Source organism: Cervus canadensis, chromosome 8, assembly GCF_019320065.1.
Source record: "Cervus canadensis isolate Bull #8, Minnesota chromosome 8, ASM1932006v1, whole genome shotgun sequence".
NCBI lineage: Eukaryota > Metazoa > Chordata > Mammalia > Artiodactyla > Cervidae > Cervus > Cervus canadensis.
Genome location: NC_057393.1, coordinates 19,479,780 through 19,502,894, shown reverse-complemented (window position 1 = coordinate 19,502,894; position 23,115 = coordinate 19,479,780). Strand labels below are relative to the sequence as shown.

General features: G+C 41.5%; 1 long non-coding RNA gene across 1 annotated transcript in view; it reads left to right on the top strand.

Moving 5' to 3' along the window:
• The first annotated feature begins 15,588 nt into the window (after positions 1-15,588).
• The window catches only part of LOC122446671, a 93,329-nt gene continuing 85,802 nt past the window's right edge, over positions 15,589-23,115 (top strand). Inside the window, exons 1-2 of the long non-coding RNA XR_006270970.1 lie at positions 15,589-15,704; positions 17,443-17,580. This is a non-coding gene — a long non-coding RNA (uncharacterized LOC122446671). The remainder of the gene's footprint in view (positions 15,705-17,442; positions 17,581-23,115) is intronic.

The window sequence follows — 23,115 nt, the reverse complement described above, 5'->3', positions numbered from 1 at the left end:
TAACCTTCAGGATAACTTGACTACAACCTCATGAGTGACCCTAAGCCACCACCACCCAACAGACTCCTAAATATCAGAAGCTGTGAGATAATATAACATTGGTTTTTGAGGTACTGAATTTGAGGCAATTTGTTACACAGAAATATCTGATTGATATACTATTATAAGTTTACTTATAGTACAAGTTGACTTATTTACTTGTCTCTCTTCCTCTGTAGTTCGGTTCAATTAGTTCAGTTCAGTTGCTGAGTCATGTCTGACTCTTTGAGATCCCGTGGACTGCAGCACGCCAGGCCTCCCTGTCCATCACCGACTCCCGGAGTTTACTCACACTCATGGCCATTGAGTCAGTGATGCCATCCAACCATCTCATCCTCTATCATCCTCTTCTCCTCCCACCTTCAATCTTTCCTAGCATCAGGATCTTTTCAAAAGAGTCAATTCTTTGCATCAGGTGGCCAAAGTATTGGAGTTTCAGCTTCAGCATCAGTCCTTCCAATGAATATTCAGGACTGATTTCTTTTAAGATGGACTAGTTGGATCTCCTTGCAGTCCAAGGGACTCTCAAGAGTCTTCTCTGACACCACAATTCAAAAGCATCAGTTCTTCAGCGCTCAGCTTTCTTTATAGTCCAACTCTCACATCCATACATGACTACTTGAAAAACCATAGCTTTGACTAGATGGACCTTTGTTGGCAAAATAACGTCTCTGCATTTTAATATGCTGTCTAGGTTGGTCATAATTTTTCTTCCAAGGAGCAAGCATCTTAATTTCATGGCTGCAGTCACCATCTGCAGTAATTTTGGAGGCCAAAACAATAAAGTCTGTCACTGTTTCCATTGTTTCTCTTTCTATTTGACAGGAAGTGATGGGACCAGATGCCACGATCTTCGTTTTCTGAATGCTGAGTTTTAAGCCAACTTTTTCACTCTCCTCTTTCACTTTCATCAAGAGGCTCTTTAGTTCTTTGCTTTCTGCCATAACAGTAGTGTCATCTGCATATCTGAGGTTTTTGATATTTCTCCCAGAAATCTTGATTCCAGTTTGTGCTTCATCCAGTCCATCATTTCTCATGATGTACTCTGCACATAAGTTAAATAAGCCGGGTGACAATATTCAGCCTTGATGTACTCCTTACCCAATTTGGAACCAGTCTATTGTTCCATATCCAGTTCTAATTGTTGCTTCCTGACCTGCATACAGGTTTCTCAGGAAGCAGGTCAGGTGGTCTGGCATTCCCATCTCTTTAAGAATTTTCCAGAGTTTGTTGTGATCCACACAGTCAAAGGCTTTGGCATAGTCAATAAAGCAGAAGTAGATGTTTTTCTGGAACTCTCGCTTTTTTGATGATGCAATGGATGTTGGCAATTTGATCTCTAGTTCCTCGGCCTTTTCTAAATCCAGCTCGACCATCTGGAAACTCACGGTTCACGTACTGTTGAAGCCTGGCTTGGAGAATTTTGAGCATTACTTTGGTAGCGTGTGAGATGAGTGCAATGGGGAGTAGTTTGAACATTCTTTGGCATTGCCATTTTGGGGATTGGACTGAAAACTGACCTTTTCCAGTCCTGTGGCCACTGCTGAGGTTTCCAAGTTTGCTGGCATATTGAGTGCAGCACTTTCACAGCATCATTTTTTAGGATTTGAAATAGCTCAACTAGAATTCCATCACCTCCACTAGCTTTGTTCATAGTGATGCTTTCTAAGGCCCACTTCACATCACATTCCAGGATGTCTGGCTTCCGGTGAGCGATCATACCATCGTGGTTATCTGGGTCATGAAGATTTTGTTTGTATAGTTCTTCTGTGTATTCTTGCCACCTCTTCTTAATATCTTCTGCTTCTGTTAGGTCCATATCATTTCTGTCCTTTATTGTGCCCATCTTTGCATGAAATGTTCCCTTCGTATCTCTAATTTTCTTGAAGAGATCTCTAGTCTTTCCCATTCTGTTGCTTTCCTCTATTTCTTTGCATTGATCACTGAGGAAGACTTTCTTATCTCTCCTTGCTATTCTTTGGAACTTTGTATTCATGTATATAGCTTTCCTTTTCCCCTTTGCCTCTCACTTCTCTTCTTTTCACAGGTGTTTGTAAGACCTCCTCAGACAGCCATTTTGCCTTTCTGCATTTCTTTTTCTTGGAGATGGTCTTGATCCCTGCTTCCTGTACAATGTCACAAACCTCCATCCATAGTTCTTCAGGCACTCTGTCTATCAGATCTAATCCCTTGAATCTATTTCTCACTTCCACTGTATAATCATAAGGGATTTGACTTAGGTCATACATGAATGGTCTAGTGCTTTCTCTACTTTCTTCAATTTAAGTCTGAATTTGGCAGTAAGGGGGCTTCCCTGGTGGCTCAGAGGGTAAAGCATCTGCCTGCAATGCGAGACACCCAGGTTCGATCCCTGGGTTGGGAAGATCCTCTGGAGAAGGAAATGGCAACCCACTGTGGTACTCTTGCCTGGAAAATCCCATGGATGGAGAAGACTCATAGGCTACAGTCCATGGGGTCGCAAAGAGTAGGACATGACTGAATGACTTCACTTTATACTTTGGCAATAAGGAGTTCATTTTCTGAGCCATAGTCAGCTCCCGGTCTTGTTTTTGCTGACAGTATAGAGCTTCTCCATCTTTGGCTGGAAAGAATATAATCAATCTGATTTTGCTATTGACCATCTGGTGATGTCCATATGTAGAGTCTTCTCTTGTGCTGTTGGAAGAGGGTGTTTGCTATGACCAGTGCGTTGTCTTGGCAAAACTCTATTAGTCTTTGCCCTGCTTCATTCTGTACTCCAAGGCCAAATTTGCCTGTTCCTCCAGGTGTCTCTTGTCTTCCTACCTTTGCATTCCAGTCCCCTGTAATGAAATGGGCATCTTTTTTGGGTGTTAGTTCTAGAAGGTCTTGTAGGTCTTCATAGAACACATCAACTTCAACTTCTTCAGCATTACTGGTCAGGCATAGACTTGGATTACTGTGCTATTGAATGGTTTGCCTTTGAAATGAACAGAGATCCTTCTGTAATTTTTGAGATTGCATCCAAGTACTACATTTCAGACTCTTTTGTTGACCATGATGGCTACTCCATTTCTTCTAAGGGATTCTTGCCTACAATAGTAGATATAATGGTCATCTGAGTTAAATTCACCCATTCCAGTCCTATGTTCACTGCTTCCTAAATGTTGATGATCACTCTTGCCATCTCTTGTTTGACCACTTCCAATTTGCCTTGATTCATGGACATAACATTCCAGGTTCCTATGCAATATTGCTGTTTACAGCATCAGACTTTACTTCCATCACCAATCACTTCCAGAACTGGGTGTTGTTTTTGCTTTGGCTCCATCTCTTTACTCTTTCTGGAGTTATCTCTCCACTGATCTCCAGTAGCATATTGGGTACCTACCAACCTGGGGAGTTCATCTTTCAGTGTCCTATCTTGTTGCCTTTTCATACTGTTCATGGGGTTCTCAAGGCAAGAATACTGAAGTGACTTGCTATTCCCCCCTCCAGTGGACCACATTTCATCAGAACTCTCCACCATGTCCCATCCATCTTGGGTGGCCCTACACGGCATGGCTCATAGTTTCATTGAGTTAGACAAGCTGTGGTCCTCTGTAGACTGTGACCTAAATAAGGACAATCACTTTGCTTTGTTCACTGCTATATCTCTAGTGCCTGGACCTTGACCCAGATCGTAGTAGATACAGGGTTTACATGTGCTAAATCAATGATTAGAAGCTACTGCCACTCATTCCAGTGATTCGAATGAGGATTTGTCATGTCTCCATATATGTGGGAGGTCCTCAGGATGGGAGGGACTAGCTTTATTTCTCTTCTGAACCAACTGATTGGATGTTTTTTAAGTAATGAATCCCACAACTAACTGAAAGAACTCAGTCAAGCTCTCTAGAGAACAAAAGCAGAGGCATGAAAGCTGAGGTTTCACCCAGTTACAGTACACAGGACAACTGGCATTTTCTATTTGGGTTCTCATCAATGCCAAGGGCACAGACCATTGTCGGGCCTGACCATTAATGCAAAGTGGTAATGGACCACCAGAGCTAGCTGATTCCAGGGAAATATGGTCCCTGAATTATGAGCAGAAAAAGACTCCATGGACATGAAAGTCCAGGGTCTCCTGAATTGCAAGCAGATTCTTTGCCATCTGAGCCACCAGGGAAATCCCATAAGTGGGTAGATTTGAAGTAAGAACTATACAGCTGTCTGGATTCTCCCATAACCAAGTTTTGATTTAATTGGTCCACTGAGATAGGACACAGGGCACCTTAAAAAGTCTACAGATGATTTTAATGGATGGTCAGAGTAGAGAACCACTATTCTAGAGCTTTTTTATGGAATGAGCCAACTGATAGAGCATCCAAAGCATGCTTCCAACTCCTTAACAGGTGATGCCTACAATTTTGGGCTGATTCCACCCTTTGGTTTCCATATTTAGAATGTCCCCAGACTTTCAAAATAGCTCTGGATATCCGATTCCCAACTGAGGTGGAACATTACTAAATGGATAGTTCTCTTTCACTAGAAGTAAAACAAGGGACAGCTCTTGGGTATTTGCAAAGTTTCCAATGTTCACAGCAGCATTATTTACAATTGATAAATATGGATGCAGCCTAAGTAGTCATCGGGCTTTCCCAGTGGCTCAGCAGTAAAGACCCAGCCTGCAACGTAGGAGACGCAATTAGGACTGTGGGTTCGATTCCTGGATCAGGAAAGATATCCCCTGATGAAAGAAATGGTAACCCACTCCAGTATTCTTGTCTGGGAAATCCCATGGACAGAGGAGCCTGGAAGGCTACAGTCCAAAGTGTTCCAAAAGTGTCAGCCATGACTTAGTGACTAAACAACTAAGTATTCATTGATAGATGAATGAATACAGAAGATGTGTTGTGTGTACTACTTGGTCATAAAAAGGAAAGAAATTTTGCCATTTGCAGCAACATGGATGGACTTAGAGGGCATTATGCTAAGGGAAATAAGTCAGACAGTTAAAGTGAAATGCCATGTGATATCACTTACATGTGGAATAAAAAATAAAAAAATAAAACAAACTAGTGAAGATTACAGAAAAGAAGCAGAGTCACAGATACAGAGAACAAACTAGTGGTTACCAGTGGGGGGGCATTATCGGGGTGGGCAGTAAGAAGTACAAACTATTAAGTATAAAGTAAGCTACAAGAACATACTGTACAACATGGGGATTATAGCCAATATTTTGTAATAACTGTAAATGGAAAGTCACCTTTTAAAAAGAGAAGGCCTTTAAAAAAAATAGCAACACACTTGCATTAGCATTCAGAGAATATCCATCTTACACAGGTTCTTTGTGTGCTAAGTCAACTCCCTAGCTTTTGATTTTCATTAAATATTTCATGTATGTGGGGAACATTGTCAACATTACTAATGGGGTTTCTGTTTAATTTCTTTATACAATTTATCACCAAATTAACTCCTGGAAAGGAGTTCTGACCAACCGGATGGGACCTCACAGAGAAGGATAGGTTGTTTCTGCTAAGGGAATGATTTCAATCTTGAAAAAGCAGAAGCTTGAGAATGTATGGACCTGGTGATGTGGCAGGAAACATTATGGAATGCAGTTAAATGAATGTTCCCGGCACAGAGGCTCCCTGTTTCGGGTTTCTGCATAATGCATCTCCTTGAATCAGACAGGGAGAAGTACCTTATGAAAATTACCACCTTCGCTCTGAATGGACTTTCCTCTGCTTGGCTGTCTTGCAGTAGACCGTGGAATGATGTTGATCTCAGATGGCATACATCTCAATAGATAGGAAGAGTATACCCCTGCCTCACCCCCTCTCAAATAACCACATATCAGTTCAGAATAAAACACAATGAAAGGGAATAAACAGACTCACAGGAAATTGGTAAAATGACAAAAGATGCACACACAGAGAGACTTTAAATCATGACACATGATACATATCTTTGCCTGACTTCAGCTCTTATCTCTCAGGAAGAAGCCTAGATGCAGCACCTGTTCTACCTGTTATTTCTTTAAGGAAATGAGATTTCTGAGGCATAATGGGCTATAAAAAAAGGATGTTTAAGCAAAACTACTTACAACTTTTCAAGTATGTCTAGCTTCTGCTATGTAGATAAACGTGGAGGAAATGCTAACCAATAAAGGAAAAAACATCTTGAAATGAATTGGGGATAAGAGGACTCTCTGTCTCTGTCTCTCTCTCTCTTGTTTTTTTTAATCTTCAAAAAGCTTTCTTTGGTTTGTTTATGATTTGGAAGAAGTAGCCTTAAGGGGAATGAGGTTGTAGATTTCTAGAGATAGGAAGAGTGGTTGAACAGATCATTGATTTTTGTTTGTATGTTTGTTTTTCTATCATCAGTTTATTAACTATTGCTTTGGTACCATAAATATAAAATTAATCATGAAAGCATCTACCATGTTCTGCTTCTCAGAAGCCTTCCATGATTCTTTAGTACCAATGGGAAAAATCTTTGAATTTGGATCCCACCACAATTATGTACCAACTTCCTTTTTTGGTTTTGGTCACCTAGACCTATGCCATGAAAATGTTCCATTTTAGCTTAAGGATTCATGTCCAGGGAGGCCTGATGTGCTGCAGTCCATCGGGTGGCGAAGTGTTGGACTTGACATGACTTAGTGAACTGAACAGCAACAATTCATGTCTTGCACTAATAATTAAGAGCACCTCTTGTCAAATCTCAGATCCCCATATAACAGCAACTATGCCATCTTGGATAAGTTCCTCTGCCTCCTGACCATCCATCCTCTCCTCTGGAAACTGAGAGTGATAGTAAGGTGGATCTCATAAAGTCATTGCAAGGAATGTATGCAGGTTACCAATAGGCCCAGTCTGTCTAGGACTGAGAGGCATCCTAGTATGCAGGACTCAGGGCTCAGACAGGAAAGGACAATGCCCCCCACCCTACTAGGATGAGTTGGTCATTCTACACAATGCATTGCACATGAAACCTTTAGCACCACATTTGGCACTTAATAAATGTGATGCTAGCAATCATTATTTATATTTACCTCTTCTTTTCTAGGGCTTCCCTTGTGGCTCAGTTGGTAAAGAATCCTGCTGCAATACAGGAGACCCCGGTTTGATCCCTGGGTTGGGAAGATCCCCTGGAGAAGGGAAAGGCTACCCAACCACTCCACAATTCTGGCCTGGAGAATTCCATGGACTATGTGGTCCATGGGGTTGTAAAGAGTCAGACATGACAGAGACTTTCACTTTCACTTCTTTTCTAAACATGCCTATATTCCCACTCTCCAAGCCTTTGTCCTATTGACTGAAAAAAAGATGTACAACTTGAGAGTTGTGAGTTAAGTTTTATTTGGGGCAAAATGAGGACTGCAGCCCGGGAGGCAGCATCTCAGAGAGCTCTGAGAGGCTGCTGCAAAGTAGCAGTGGGGGAGAGACAATATATCAGGTTTTGGTGAAGGGGGAGTTCAATACCATGAAGCACTCATTTTACAAAAGGCTTTTTGTTAGTCATAAGGATCTGATGTCACCATGAAGGGATTTACTGCTTCTCTAAATATGAGGAGATGCAAGGGTTGAGATCATAAAATCTGTTCCTAAAAACATCCAACTATCTGAAGACCTGTCCCAGCAGATTCCCTGGAGCACAGAGTGCCTCACTCCACCCTGAGCTCGCTCAAGGGTTGTTGAAGGTCAACAGGTACGGCAGCATGGGGTTCAGTCTCTGTAGAGGCAGATGGCAAATGCCTTTGTTGTTCAGTCATTGGCAATGCTCTTGGTAACTGCCAATCTGTAGTTGACAGTCCCCTCCTTCCCTCTATAGTCCCATTGTCCTCCACTGGAATCTCTTATTCCCCCTGCTTTTGCTTGTCTAAGTCTTATTCATCTCATTTCCCTGATCAGACTGGACACTAGTGAGGGTGGGGCTTGTGTTTCAGACTTGTGTCTCCTGCAGCATTTGGCCAAGTGCCTGTCACCTGGTCAAGGGGTGACCGATGCATGTTTGTTGGTTTATTAACTAATGTCCACTTTTCACCTTGGGAAAGACTTTACATGTGTAACTCTATCAGAAAAGACACTTTTCCTGCAGGTATTTGTTGCCTGAGAAACAAACTCATGCCATGGTGGCAAGATCTCATGTTAAAGTATAAAGTACTAAAAATTATACTTGCTGTATATTCACTATCACAATTGTTGTTGAGCTGTTTGAATATTTCCTCAAGGATCACACTTTAAAGGGGCAGGGCATGTCATTCAGAGGAATTAGACTTTCTCTTTAGTTCTTTGTAAAATAGCTCAAGGAGTTTTTGTTGGCATTACCAGAAGAAATTCTAACACTGCAGGGTCATGCTTTTGTACTCACTGGAATGTTTTAGAATGTTCTTTTTGGAAGAGCTTGTATTTCACTATTTCCTTTGTGTAAATATAACACTTAATTATCAACACAAAGAAACTATTTTCTGAGAACCAAATTGCTTATTAAAAGATTTGAAATGGACTTGAGTTTCAAAAGAGAACAGAAGAAATTGAAGACATGTATCTTTAAACAGTAATTACACAGTTGAAAATCATATACTGGACATAATTTTGCAGATTCAATTTACTTGTCATTAGAGGAAAGATCGAAGCTTAATCTTATAAATTTAAAAGTGTCTGGATGTGTTTTTTTTTTTCAAAACTTGACTTAAAATGTGATACTTCAAATTTGGGAGTTGTGTTCCTTATTCCACAGCTCAACTGGCAGTTCTTTGGAGAAGAGAAGCCCACTTTTATGGTGGCAGTCTCAGAAAAGTTTAAGAGCAAACAATCCTTTTATTTTACTTTTGTCTTGCCATCCATTACAATTGGATCCCTGTGGAATGCCGATTATTCAATTTTCAGAATCATGCTTATTATATTTTCCATCTCATTCCAGAGTTCATTGAATCTGAGACCCAACCATAATATGCAGAAGCAATTGCTATTGTTTTCTCCCATTAATACAAGCATATGTTATTTTCCTCTGTTCCAATTCCTAAAATAAAATTTGCATTAATAAGATCTCCAAAGCTGAATCCAGAATGACTGACAGGGTCTGAATCTGATTTAGAGGGATGATAATTCTTCTGAACAGGCTTAGGGGAAGAAGAGTTTAACGTCATCATGGTCTTTGTCCCTCTAGGGCAAAACAACCTGTCAAATAGCCTTGCAAGGATCCTTTAATACCAAATCTTTCCTCAAAGGAGGCAGGTAGCCACAGGCTCCCTGGTCCCAGAAATCTTGATTACAGAATCTGTAGTAATCATCAGCCACAGAAGATCTAAATAACCAGGGCCTTCTATCATCTGGAAACTCCCCCATCTCCTAGGCCATTCCCATCTCTGTCCAGCCACAGATACTTGCATGCATGCTCTATTTCAAGATAAAGAGGTACAGCAAAGCAAAGCAAACCAACCAACCAAACAAACAAGAAACAAGAAAACCCCACATAATAGAAACCTAAATTTTTGTTACACTGAATTAAACACATTTTGCATAGCTGACACATTTTTAAATAATGTATGGCAGGACTGAGTATTCTACTGATAGCAAAAAGGTATTATAGATTAGTGGTTAAGAATATAGGCTTTAGCACCATTTACAATAGCCAGGATAATGGAAGCAACTTAGCTGTCCACCTGTAGACAGATGAATGTGTAAAGGAGTTGTGGTACATATATATAATGGAATATTACTCAGTCATAAAAAGGAATGAATTTGAGTTGATTATAGTGAGGTGGATGATCCTAGAGCCTGTTATACAGAGTGCAGTAAATCAGAAAGAGAAAAATAAGTATCATATATTAACATATATATATATATATATATATGAAATCCAGAAAAACAGTACTGATGAACCTATTTGCAGGGCAGGAATAGAGACACAGACATAGAGAATGGACTGTGGACACAGCTGGGGAAGGAGAGGGTGGGATGAATTGAGAGAGTAGCGCTGACATGTATACACTACCATGTGTAAAATTAAATAGCTAGCGAGAAGCTGTTACGTAAAAGGGAGCTCAGCTGGGCGCTCTGTGATGACCTAGAGGTAGGGGGTATGGGAAGGAGGCTCAAAAGGGAAGGGACATACGCACAGTTAGAGCTGATTCACGTTGCTGCACAACAGGAACTAACACAATGTAAAGCAATTACCCTTCAATTAAAATTTTTTAAAAGAGAATATGGGCTTTACAATTGGACCAACCTGGTTTTTAAACCAGGGCCTGCCACTAATTAGGTCAGTGGTCTCGTGAACTAAGAAGACGTAGACTCTGCATTTAAAGATTGAAGCTGATTGCACATTTCTGCCATTGCTCTTTTAAAAAATCATTATTTTAAAAAGAATTTATAGCTTTCCAAATTATTTCTTAAAATGGTAATTAATTACCTTTAATCTAACTAACTCTATGCAAATATTATTTTCATTTTTGCCTCCTCTTCCAATTTGTATTCATCTACATAGTCATGCTGATATGGTTGCAATCACAATTCCCATGTTATTTTCTCACTTTATACTTTAGTTTAAACATCTTCCATGTATCCAAATCTTTCTAATTATCATTTCAGTGAATGCATTATCTTTCATCATAGTCCATACACCATAATTTACTTAACAATTTCCAGAGTGCTGCACATAGAGATTGCTTCCAATTTCTTCTTGCTGGTATTGATAATGTTGTTAATTAACATGCTTATGCATACTGCTGTCCGTGGCACCCCCCCGCCTCCGCACAATGAGTTATTGAGTCTTTAGGGAGGAAAAGAAGCTGTCATATATTTTGAAACTGACTGCTGGCGTCCATGGAACAATATTTACATCCTTTGAAATATGACTGTGTGTAAGCTGCCGAGTTCTCTCTGGTTTCCAGCTAGAAAGGAAGGCTTGGGACCCAGTTCTTATCTGCTGTCCCTTTTGAAGAGACCTGTGAAAACTGTCCAGTGGCGCTTGTTGCTGTTTGTTGCTAAGTCGTGTCCGACTCTTCATGACCCCATGAACTGCAGCACCAGGCTTCCTTATCCTTCACTATCTCCCACAGTTTGCTCAAAATGTCCACTGAGTCAGTGATGCCATCCAACCATCTCATCCTCTGTGCGCAGTGGCACTTGGGCAAGCCCATATATTAGCATTCCTCTTTATTTTCTTTTAAACATTGTGTCACAGGACTCTGAGGGCAAAGTAGCTAGCTTTTATATAATTAGGTCCTTATGATGCCAGATCCTGAAGGCAAGATAGAGTGACCCCCCCACCTTTGCCACATCAATCCTTTACAGAGCAGTGTTTTCCTATAATAGTGCTGCTTGAATAACCACCCATTCAATTTAAAACTCAATTGCAAAGCAAAGAGAGCGCCATTTCTGTTTAAATGCAGAACATCAGGCAGCAAATACGACTCTCAAAATCAGAAAGGACTATGAACAATTTCAACCACATTTAGAAACACCATTTTTAACACTGTGGCAAGTGTTGTCAATTTTAGGCCCAGGGTAGATAAGTCCTTAAAGTCTGTATTGTTTTAAACTAAACGTCAAAAAGAGTTCAACGGTTGCCATTTTTTATGGGAAATGAGAGTCATTACAAATGCAAAAAAATTCAATTTAAATTAAATTTCAGCCACACCTGCAATTATGCCTTAAAAGGCAAGATGGAGTCTGATGCTATTTACCAAAGACATCACCAGACTTGGGCAGCTGAGCAAGAGTAGCCTGAAAATGTCTCATGAAACACAATTTAGGTCATTTTTATTCATTGTGCTATGCAGAGTCACAGACCTCAGAAAAACACACTAATAAAACATCATACTCTGCTTAATGGTCTCCCCTCATTCGGCACCATAATGATAAATGAAATGCCATTAGCATAAGGCAAGTCCATTTCTTGTAGTCTGTGGAGCCCAGGACTGTGACAGAATTGGAATGCAGAGAATTGATTGTTCACAGTTCAAAGAAAAAATGTACTGTGTTTCCTAACTCCATGCCGAAGCCTACATTGAAGTCCGAGTTCTAAGAAGGTTCGTGATCCCCAGGCTGTGAACACGGAGCGCTCAGACTGAGGTACGTGGACTGGAATGTTGCTTCAGAAGAATTTTTTCAAAAGTAGCATTTGAGAAAGACCAGAAAAGCAGAAAGTTGGATGCTTCCAACGGCCTCTCCCTTGCTCTGCAAGGATCCCTTATTCAGTTATTATAAAAACATCTTTCCGTTACGTTCCATTCCTACCATGGGCCATGTACTCTGCTGAGCCCTGGCAATGCAGATAGATAAAAGATAGACAAGATTCTGCTCTCCTGGAGCTTACATCCTAATGAGAAAGACATTAGGATAAACAAGTTTAAAATGACACTTTTAAAACAGTTTTCACTGCCTGGAATTATTTAGCAAGATAAGGGGTGGGTAGGCTTATTAGATTCAGCAAATAAAAATACAGGATAACAGTCAAATTTGAATTTCAGATAAACAGAAAAATTTTTTCAGTATAAGTATATCCCAAATATTGCATGGGATATTCTTGCACTAAAAATGTTTCATTATTTATCTGAAATTTAAATTTAACTAAGCATCTTGTATTTTATCTGACAACCCACGGAGTGGGTACTGAGTGAGTACAACATGAAATAGGATGGTCTGGGAAAGTCTGTCTTCCAAGACCTTTTCAAATTGGGAGCAACTTGCATTTTAAATGTCTATGTGACAATAACAAATAGCAAACCAGATATCAAATTTACTTGTGTCAGGCACTGCTCTAGGTACTTTACATATTATTACCTTAGCTAATTTTCACAACACCATTTAACAGATAAGAAAACTGAGGAACAGACAGGGTAAACAACTCACCCAAAATCACTTTAGTAAGTCCACCGTTGAAAGCATGTCTTTCTTTCTTTTTGTGACAATTTAGCTATAATGCTATTCTCTCTGAAAATTTTTTTAGTATAGTTGATTAATGGTGTTATATAAGTTTCAGGTATGCAAACATAGTGATTCACTATTTTTAAACTCTATATATACTTACTATAAAATATTGGCTATAGTCCCTGTGCAGTACAGTGCACCCTTATAACTTGTTTATTTCATACATAATAGATTGTACTTTATCTGCTACCACCAACCTTCCATCCGCTTTCTGCTCTCCCCACAGGTAACCATTAATTTGTGAATCTGATTCCTTTTTGCTATATTCACTAGTGTGTTTTATTTTTTAGGTTCCACATGTAAGTGATGTCACACAGTATTTGTCTTTCTCTGTCTGACTTACTTCACTAGGCCTAATAGCCTTAAAGTTCATATATAGGTCATTCATATATATGTCATATATCCATTCATCTGTTGCTGGACACTTCTATATCTTGGCTATTGCAAATAATGTTCCTATGAACATGGGGTGCATGGATCATTTAAAAATTAGTGTTTTCTTTTTCTTTGGATATATACTCAGGAGTAGTATTGGTAGATCTTTTGATAGTTTTACTTTTAGGTTTCTGAGGAACCTCCATACTGTTTTCCATAGTGGTTGTACCAATTTACATTCCCACCACCAGAAATCATCCCTTTCTTTCACATTCTCACTGACAATTTTGGTCTTTTTGATGATGGCCATCCTGACAAATGTGAGATATTATCTCATTGTGGTTTTTATTTGCATGTCTCTGATGCCTTTTTTTTTTTTTTTTTTTGAGTGTGTAGTCACTCAGTCATATATGACTCTCTGTGATTTTTTGGACTGTAGCCCTTCAAGCTCCTCTGTCCATGGGATTTTTCAGGCAAGAATACTGGAGCAGCTTGCCATTTTCCTCTTCCAGGGCATCTTCCAGACCCAAGGGTTGAACCCACATCTCCTGTGTCTCCTGCATTGCCGGCAGATTCTTTACCCACTGAGCCATCAGAGAAGCCCTATTCTCTGATGATTAGTGATGTCAAACTTTTTTCATATACTTGTAGGTCATTTGTGAGTCTTCTTCACAAAAATGTCTGTGCAGGCCTTCTGCCCATTTTTTAATCTGGTGTTTGTTTTTTGGATGTTGAGTTGTATGAGCTGTTTATGTATTTTTTATATTTATCAGTCATATCATTTGTGAATATTTTTTCCCTTCAGTAGGTAGTCTTTTTGCTTTGTCAATCATTTCCTTGGTTGTGCAAGAGCTTTAAGTTTAATTAGGTCCACCTTGCTTATTTTTGCTTTTGTTTCTTTTTTGCCTTAGGAGACAGATCCAAAAAATATAATGCTATGATTTATGTCAAGGAGTGTTCTGCCTATGTTTTCTTTTAAGGTATTTATGTTTTCTGTGCTTATATTTAGGCCTTTAATCCATTTTGAATTTATTTTTATATGGGTATTAGGAAACATTTTAGGGATTAACCTGCCTAAGGAGGTAAAATACCTATACTTGGAAAACTATAAGACACTGATGAAAGAAACTGAAGATGACACAAAGAGATGGAAAGATATACTGTACTCTTGTACTGGAAGAATTCATCCTGTTAAAATAGCCATATTACCCAAGGCATTTTACAGATTCAATGCAATCTCTATCATAATACCAATGGTATTTTTCACAGAATTAGAACAAATAATTTCAAAATATATTTGGAAATACGTGCATGCCTGGGGCTTCCTATGTGGCATTAGTGGTAAAGAATCCACCTGCAATACAGGGACATAAGAGACTCAGGTTTGATCCCTGGATCAGGAAGATCCCCTGGAGGAGGCCATGTCAACCCACTCCAGTATTCTTGCCTGGAGAATCCCATGGACAGAGGAGCCTGGTGGGCTACAGTCCATAGCGTCATAAAGAATTGAACACAGTGTTGCTTCAGTCATGTTTGACTCTTTCTAACCCTGCGGACAGTAGCCCACCAGGCTCCTCTGTCCATGGGATCCTCCAGGCGAGAATACTGGTGTGGGTTGCCATGCCTTCCTCCTGGGGAATCTTCCTTACCCAGGGATCGAACCTCCAACTCCTGCTTTGCAGGTGGATTCATTATCACTGAGTCTTCAGGGAAGCCCATGTGGAAAAACAAATGACTGCAAATAGGCAAAACAATCTTGAGGAAAAAAAACAGAGCTGGAGGTATCAGACTCCCTGATTTCAGACTCCTACAGAGCTACAGTAAGCAAAACTATGATACCAGCAAAAAAGAGACATGCAGATCAATGGAACAAAATAGAAAGCCTAGAAATAGAGTAACACATTTATCATCAATTAATCTATAACAAAGGAGGCAAGAATATACAATGGATAAAAAGATAGTCTCTTTAATTAGTGGTGCTGGGAAAACTAGACAGCTACATGTAAAAGAATGAAATTGGAAGCATTTAATTTTACTGATATCATGGAGGTTTCTCAAGACACTCCGTCATTCTGGCCAGCTGAGGAAGAGACTGTCTTCTCCCCTATCAATATACTCTTCCAGCTCCTGCTGCTGACATATATGGGGTTATTTAACAAACTAATGCATTTTTATTTAGTCACTTTCATACACATTTTTCTTGGAATGCCATCTAAATCCTATGAATTAAATGTTACCATTTTCTTAATTTTACAGATGAAGAAGCTGAGGCTTGGAGAAGTTAAGTCACATACATGATTGTGATCCCGTGGTATTATAATAGGCAACAGAACGAAGTCTTGACCTCAGATCTGTAACATCATCCTCCTGGCATCAAGCCTGCATCTAGTAGGTGCTCAATAAATACAAGTTGAATTGCATTGAATATAGTGTACTTGTGGTGTACACCTAATAATTAGCTTTTTCTATTGTAATGTAAGTGCCTGATATCAAGCCTTTGATTGCTAAGCAACCACTCCAAAGGCATCCATCTGGAAAAATATATTTGCATCTATACAACTAGATAAAAAGCCAAGCTGCCCCATCTCTGAAGTTCCCCTTTTAGAGACCTAGATAAGTGACCTTTTGACCACTTGCTTTTCCCTTCCTGTGCTTCAATTCCCACTCTCACATTTTAAATTCATCGATAGAGTGAACACACAAAACCCTAGGCACCCCACCTTTGACTTCAATAAAGGTAGAACCCCAGGTCCGCACTTTTTCTCTCTCTACCTACAACCTCACTGTGTGGCCCTTGGCATGTCATGTACCCTCCAGACCTAGAAAACCTTATCTTTTCAAGTTTCCTGATGGTTATTGCTGAGCTGTATCTTGCAATCATAATAAGATCCACAAAGGCTGGTCTAGCCACAATTTGCCGGCTCTGGCTGGAGAAGGGTCTTTAAGGGCTCCCTCAAGTAGTATGGAGCCCTGGTGAGTACCCACAGGCATTTCTAGCTGATTGCATCACTTATCAATAGACTGTTATAGTTGTTCAATTGCTAAGTCGTTGTCTGACTCTTCGCAACTCCATGGGCTGCAGCACACTAGGCTCCTTTGTCCCCCTCCACTATCTCCCAGAGTTTGCTCAAGTTCATGTCCATCGAGTCAGTGATGCTACCTAACCATCTCATCCTCTGCCTCCCTCTTCTTCTTTTGCCTTCAATCTTTCCCAGCATCAAGTTCTTTTCCAATGAGTCACCTTTTGGCATCAGGCTGAGATTGACATAAAAGAGTGCTTTAACAGTCCTTCACTGGGTGTTTTCTTTGCAGAGAAGCTGGGTATTTCTTTGCAGAGAATATGGTGTTGGCCCCGTGAATACCAGTTGCTCAAATGATTTCACAAACTCAGGTGCAGGTGGTCCAGAGGGCTGGATGCCCAGACCTCCCACAGAGGTTTGAACATGTTAGTCAGGGCAGAAGTGTTACTGTTACTAGTTTTATAACTATATGAATAATGTAAGTCCTTGACCTTTCTCAAACAAATCACTCAAGGGCTGTGAAGTATAATGCCAAGAAAATCACCCAGATGCGAGGCTGGATTTATGTCCATCATTAGCCCAACTCCTAAGGCGATGAGATTTGTGATGATGGTGGTCCTTTCCCATTTGCCTCCACAGATGTCAGCCTTGGTCTCACATGGGATGGGTTAGCTTTTTGGTCATTGAGAAAAATGCACCTGATTTGTGTGGCCTTTCTGGGTAGATGCTTTTTGTTTTTTGCAGAAAAGCCATTTTCATTTCTTCTATACTGGATTGATTTCTTTCCCTTAGAGGCCTCTGTGATTTCAGCAGCCCAAGGAAGTCTTCTCCCCTGAGTAACAGTACTGTAATTAGCCAGATTCCAGGTGAATGAAGAGTCTGAGGAAAGTTTGTAGAATGGGTGGGGCAGAAGGTACGGCCCAGGGCCTTTAGAGGGGGTGGGATGAGTGACAGAAAGTCATGAACAGAGAGATGGTGTTGAAAATCCAAAGTCTGCATCTTTGCCTGCCCCACCTCTGCCTACCTGTTCTCTGCATCCTGTGGGTTGAACTGCAATGTGCGGTATACTTTAAGAATCACAATAACAATTGCTTTCTCTTGCACAGATCCTGTTCTATCAACCACAAAAGCTCTGGGGTGAGCAGGGTTGGGGTGCTGAGTCCACAACCACATGAGATGAAGATTCTGAGGGACAGGACTTGCTCAGGACCTTTCAGCAAGCAAACCGCAGACAAGGCTCAAAGGTAAGTACTCTAACTCCCAGTTCAGTGCTATTCATATCTACTTTAAAAAGGTGAGTACGGTTTGTATACAGGTACCAATTATCTCAAGTCACACACTCAGTCTGTGCCACAGAAACACCGGCACTCCTCACAGGCATGCTCATCTCCCCTTTGTGAGTTCTCTGTGCAAAGGGCACCAGGCTCTCACCCCAAATCAGTCCCCCGTTTCTAGCTCCCAGCCCCACTCTTGGACTTTGAAGCTGTTTTGGTGCCTCCATTCCAGATAGTTTGGTCAACCAGTCCCGGGTGGCAATCGTCATTGAATCTTCCTCCTGGAAAGAAATTCCCCACCCATGTTCTAATCCACAGTGCATCAGACACCACTTTTCTGCAGGGATGGTGGACAGAAATGCCAGGTGCTTGATGAGTGATGGGCATTTCTTATAAAAGATAAAGGATGATGGCTGAGATGATCTGCTTTGAATAAGTGTTTCCTATTGATTTAGAAGAGACTTCCGAGGTGGCTTAGTGGTAAAGAATCCACCTGCCAATGCAGGAGATGCAGGTCCAATCCCTGGCTTGGGAAGATCCCCTGGAGGAGGAAATGGGAACCCACTCCAGTACTCTTGCCTGGAGAAACTCATGGACAGAGAAGCCTGGCGGGTTGCAGTCCATGGGGTTGCAAAATGTTGGACATGACTGAATGACTAAGCACGCATGAGTGTTAGTTTAGAAAAGCAGAAGTGAGCAGGGATTCCCCTGGTGGTCCAGTGGCTGAGACTCTGCACTCCTAATGCAAGGCCCAGGGTTCCAGCCCTAGTCAGGGAACTAGAGCCCACATGCTACAACTGAGCTCATATTGTTGCAACTAAAGGCCTCACATGCTGCAACAAAAATTGAGATCCTATGCTGCAACTAAGACCTGGCACAGATTCAATAAATAAATAAATACTTTTTAAAAAGTAAAAGAAAAAAAAAAGCAGCAGGAGCTGAAAATGCAAACATTTGGGGTGTGAGCAATAAACCACTGAAGAAAAAAGGAGGCTAAGGCTTGAGGTCATGTTCAGGCATTTATCACAAACATGAAATGTCAAGTAAGACTGCATTAACTGCTGAGGGTAGAGGGAGGGAAAAAGCAATGAATCATAAGACTATGAGGGTAGAAAAAGCATTCGCTTTAGAGTAGCAGAGACTAAAGTTTCAGTTGAGGCTCTGTGGCGTATTGGATATCATACAAGTCACCTGAAAAAAAAGATTCGAAAGAGCTGATGTTGAAGCTGATGCTCCAATATTTTGGTCCCCTGATGCAAACAGCTGACTCATTGGAAAAGACCCTAATGCTGGGAAAGACTGAGGGCAGTGGAGAAGGAGGTGACAGAGGCTGTGATGGTTAGATGGCATCACTGACTCAATGAACATGACTTTGGGCAAGCTCTGGGAGATAATGAAGGCAAGCCTAGTGTGCTGCAGTCCATGGGGTCACAAAGTGTCGGAAACGACTCAGCAACTGAACAACAATAACAAAAACAAGTCACCTGACCTTTGTTGGTTTCTTCTTGTTTTATAGATAATTGTTATGAATATTCATTCACTCAACAAATACACTGAGCTTCCATAATGTGCCAAATTCTGCTCCAAGAAGTGAAATACGAAGAGAAGATACCTCCTTCAGAGAGCTTCTATTCTAGGCAGGAGAGACAGACTAAAGAAACACAGAAAATTATCAGACTTTGATGGGATACTAAAGTTAAAAAGCTGATATGATAGAGAACGGCTGAGAGGAGCTTGGGTTATACTGGTCAAGAAAGGCTTTTCTGCAGAGCTGACATTAAGAAAGCTTCTAGTCATGCTGAGAGCTATGAAGTAGGTGCTCGGCAGAGTCAACAGCTAATGCAAAAGCCCTGGGGCTTCAGAAGGGGGTGGGGGATGGGGGACAGGGGGTGGCACAAGCAGGACATTGGAGCATGAGATCAGAGCAGGGGGTTTGGACTAGATTCTAAATGTGAGGGGAGCTGTTCGAGTGTCTTGACTAGGAAAGTAACCTGATCTGATTTGCATTTTTAAAAAGATCTCTCTGACCACTGTGTGGAGAACAGATCAGAAGAAACTATAGAGAGCCAAGCTGGGAGGTGACTGCATGGTGGGTTGGTTGTGATTGTGAAGACAGATGGACAGATCACGTTTTGATGGTGAAGTCCCCAAGACATGATGATGGATTGCATGTAATGGCTGAAGGCAGAGAAATCAAAGATGGAATCTGAGGTTTCCTTTCAGCTTAAACAATCGATAGTTTATGATGCCATGTGTTGAGGAGGAACCGAAATAATGTACGTAAAAGCGGTCCTACATGAAAATACATGTAGAGATGCCGCCTTCGGCTAGCTGAAGATGTCTACTTATTTCCACAGCCTGGCTTGATTCCCTACAGCACAGGACAAAGGGCAAAATTCTATGGGGAATAGGGAGATGCCCTAATCAGTGAAAGGCAGGACAGGCAGGGGGATTTCTGGAGCTTAGGGTCCAGTGGAACATAGCTATGCACATAAATAATGTCAGGTAGAGGTTTTTCCAGTACAAAGCAGACATCTGCACCTGTACGGCCAACTCCACACCCTTTGAGTGGGGACAGAAAAATGCTGAGTTCCAAATGGAAGATAGCAGTCACATGACTCTGGCTCATAGTTCTAGGTCCTTTTTTCATCTTTACCCTGCTTTGAGGTGCAGTAGAGCTGTCAGTGGGAGAAGGCAATGGCAACCCACTCCAGTATTCTTGCCTGGGAAATCCCATGGACAGAGGAGTCTGGTAGGCTGCAGTCCGTGGGGTCGCCAAGAGTTGGACATGACTGAGTGACTTCACTTTCACTTTTCACTTTCATGCATTGGAGAGGGAAATGGCAACCCACCCCAGTGTTCTTGCCTGGAGAATCCCAGGGACGGCGGAGCCTGGTGGGCTGCCATCCATGGGGCCGCACAGAGTCGGACACGACTGAAGCGACTTAGCAGCAGCAGCAGCAGCAGCAGAGCTGTCAGTGGGGGCAGATTAGAATCAGGGGCTGGACTCATCTGGAGAGATTGACTTTCCAGAAGTCCCAGCTCAGCTCTGTGCTGGGCAAAGTACTAGATGTTTATGTCTTTTCTCACGTTTAATCTTCACTACAGCACTGTGAGATTGTTATTCCCATTTTATTAATAAGCACTCCAAGCCTCAGAGAGGTCAACTCATTTATCCAAGGTCACATAGCTTGAATGCATGGTTTCTGCTCTCATGGAGTTTACAGCAGATCATCCTGTCTCCTTCTTTATTGAATCCCCACTGGCTTGCACACAGCAGGGGCTCAGTGAACATTTGTTGATTGGATAAATAGTGGCCCCAAAGCTGGTGTTTAATCACAAAGCCACACTGTTCCCCTTGAAGTGTAGATCGAAAAGCTGCCTTCACCCCAAGTTCCTCTCTGTGGCGATCAGATAAAATCTGCTCTCTAGAAATCCAATGCACAAGTCTTAGGAAACTTTGGAAGGACAGCCTGCCTTGGGGCTCATTCTCACTGGCCCCACCAGGTGAGTCACTCTGGGGTGATGAGGTCTAATGAGAAAGGCAGGCTGAACTCCCTAGTTCCCTGAACTCACCAGGGGATTGGCACCCTCAGTCCTGGTGTTTGTATTTGGATTACATTTGATGGCACGCTGAATTGGTGACTAATTACAGCATGCCCAAATAAGGTACTTTAATTATAGCCTCTTTAATTCCAAGGAGAGCTCCGCTTGGAAAACAGAGGGACAAATTGGATGCAGATCTGCTTGCTCTGATACCTAAGCATGGCTTGGAAAATGAATTACCAGGCAAGTCAGCGGTTCATTCCATTAGCTCCTCATAAGACACTGCTTTGTAACTGCCTGCTGGGGAAGCCTCCCAAGGGAGGGGCTTTGCAATCTTTGCAGTCTGATTACTAAAGTTGGTGGCCTGGCCAACCCTGGGGACGCACGTGGGTGTTCCAGGAAGCTGACTTCTGGCCTGGGTTCAGCCTCCTGTCTCTTCTCTCTGGGAACATTTACCCAGCTGTCATGGACATTTTAGGAGGACTTTGCTCAGTCAGCTTGAAAAGGCAGACTCTGATGTTTTCTGTTGGAAATCACTTACTTATCTCCGTTACCTCTTGAACTGTATAAATCCAATTCAGAGTTTTTTTTTAATTTATTTTCAAAATTTTTAATTGGAGGATAATTGCTTTACAATATTGCATTAGTTTCTGCCCAACATGAATTAGCCATCAGAATACATGTCTCCTCTCTCTTGAGCCTCCCTCCCACCTTCCACCCCATCCCACCTCTCTAGGTTGTCAGAGCAGCACCAGGTTTGAGCTTCCTGCATCATACAGCAAATTCCCACTGGTTATCTATTTTACATATGATAGTGTATGTATGTAATGTTACTTTTTCAATTTGTCTCTCCCTCTCCTTCCCCCATTGTGTCTAAAAGTCTGTTCTCTATGCTAGACTACAAATACTGTAAGGAAAACTAGGTCAGTTTGATGGTTAAAGGTAAATGTTGGTAAATATATTATTTAAATCACTTTTAATTCCTCCTACAAGATGAATTTGGAAAGGCCAATATTTTAGTCACTTCTTTTTTCTTTCACTCATAGTAGCCTTAAAGACCTAAAATCATTTAATTTTAGATTTTCACTGAAGACAAAAAGTTATTCCATAGCCTCAGCTCCTTCTTGTCCCATGCTCCTTCCTCCAAAGCAGAATTATTTGGAGTTCTCTTGGGTCTTTTCTACCTGTCACTATGACTGTGATACCAATGATGAGAAAACCTGGGTATGTACCACAACTACAATGTCAGACAGGTTCATGTAAGTGATCTCATTCACTCCTCATAGCCAGCTCTGAAAGGCACACAAGGCAGCTATTGACACTCTTCTATTGCAGCTGAGCTCAGAGAGGTGAAATCACAGCCGTATCATCTAGTTTAAGACAGGGTTTGAATGATCTGATGCCATCCCCAGATTTTTTACTACTATGCTGGTCAACACCTTGGTTTGAAAATAGCACATTGTTTTGTAGCTGCCCACAGCGTGTGTGCCTCAAGCCAACATTCATAGGCGGCCTCCAGCTAATTCTTCGTGTTTAGATTAGGTTAGAAACCTGCTGCTGCTGCTGCTAAGTCGCTTCAGTAGTGTGGGACTCTGTGCGACCCCATAGACGGCAGCCCACCAGGCTCCCGTCCCTGAGATTCTCCAGGCAAGAACACTGGAGTGGGTTGCCATTTCCTTCTCCAATGCATGAAAGTGCAAAGTGAAAGTGAAGATGCTCAGTCTCGTCCGACTCTTAGTGACCCCGTGGACTGCAGCCCACCATGCTCCTCCGTCCATGGGATTTCCCAGGCAAGAGTACTGGAGTGGGTTGCCATTGCCTTCTCCAGGTTAGAAACCTAGACCAATTTAAATGAACAAATATCTAAGTGCCTTATGTGTGTCTACCCTGGCTATATAGAGGCATTCAGGCTTCAGAGAGTAGAATGCATATCACCTATGAATTTAGATTCTGGACAGA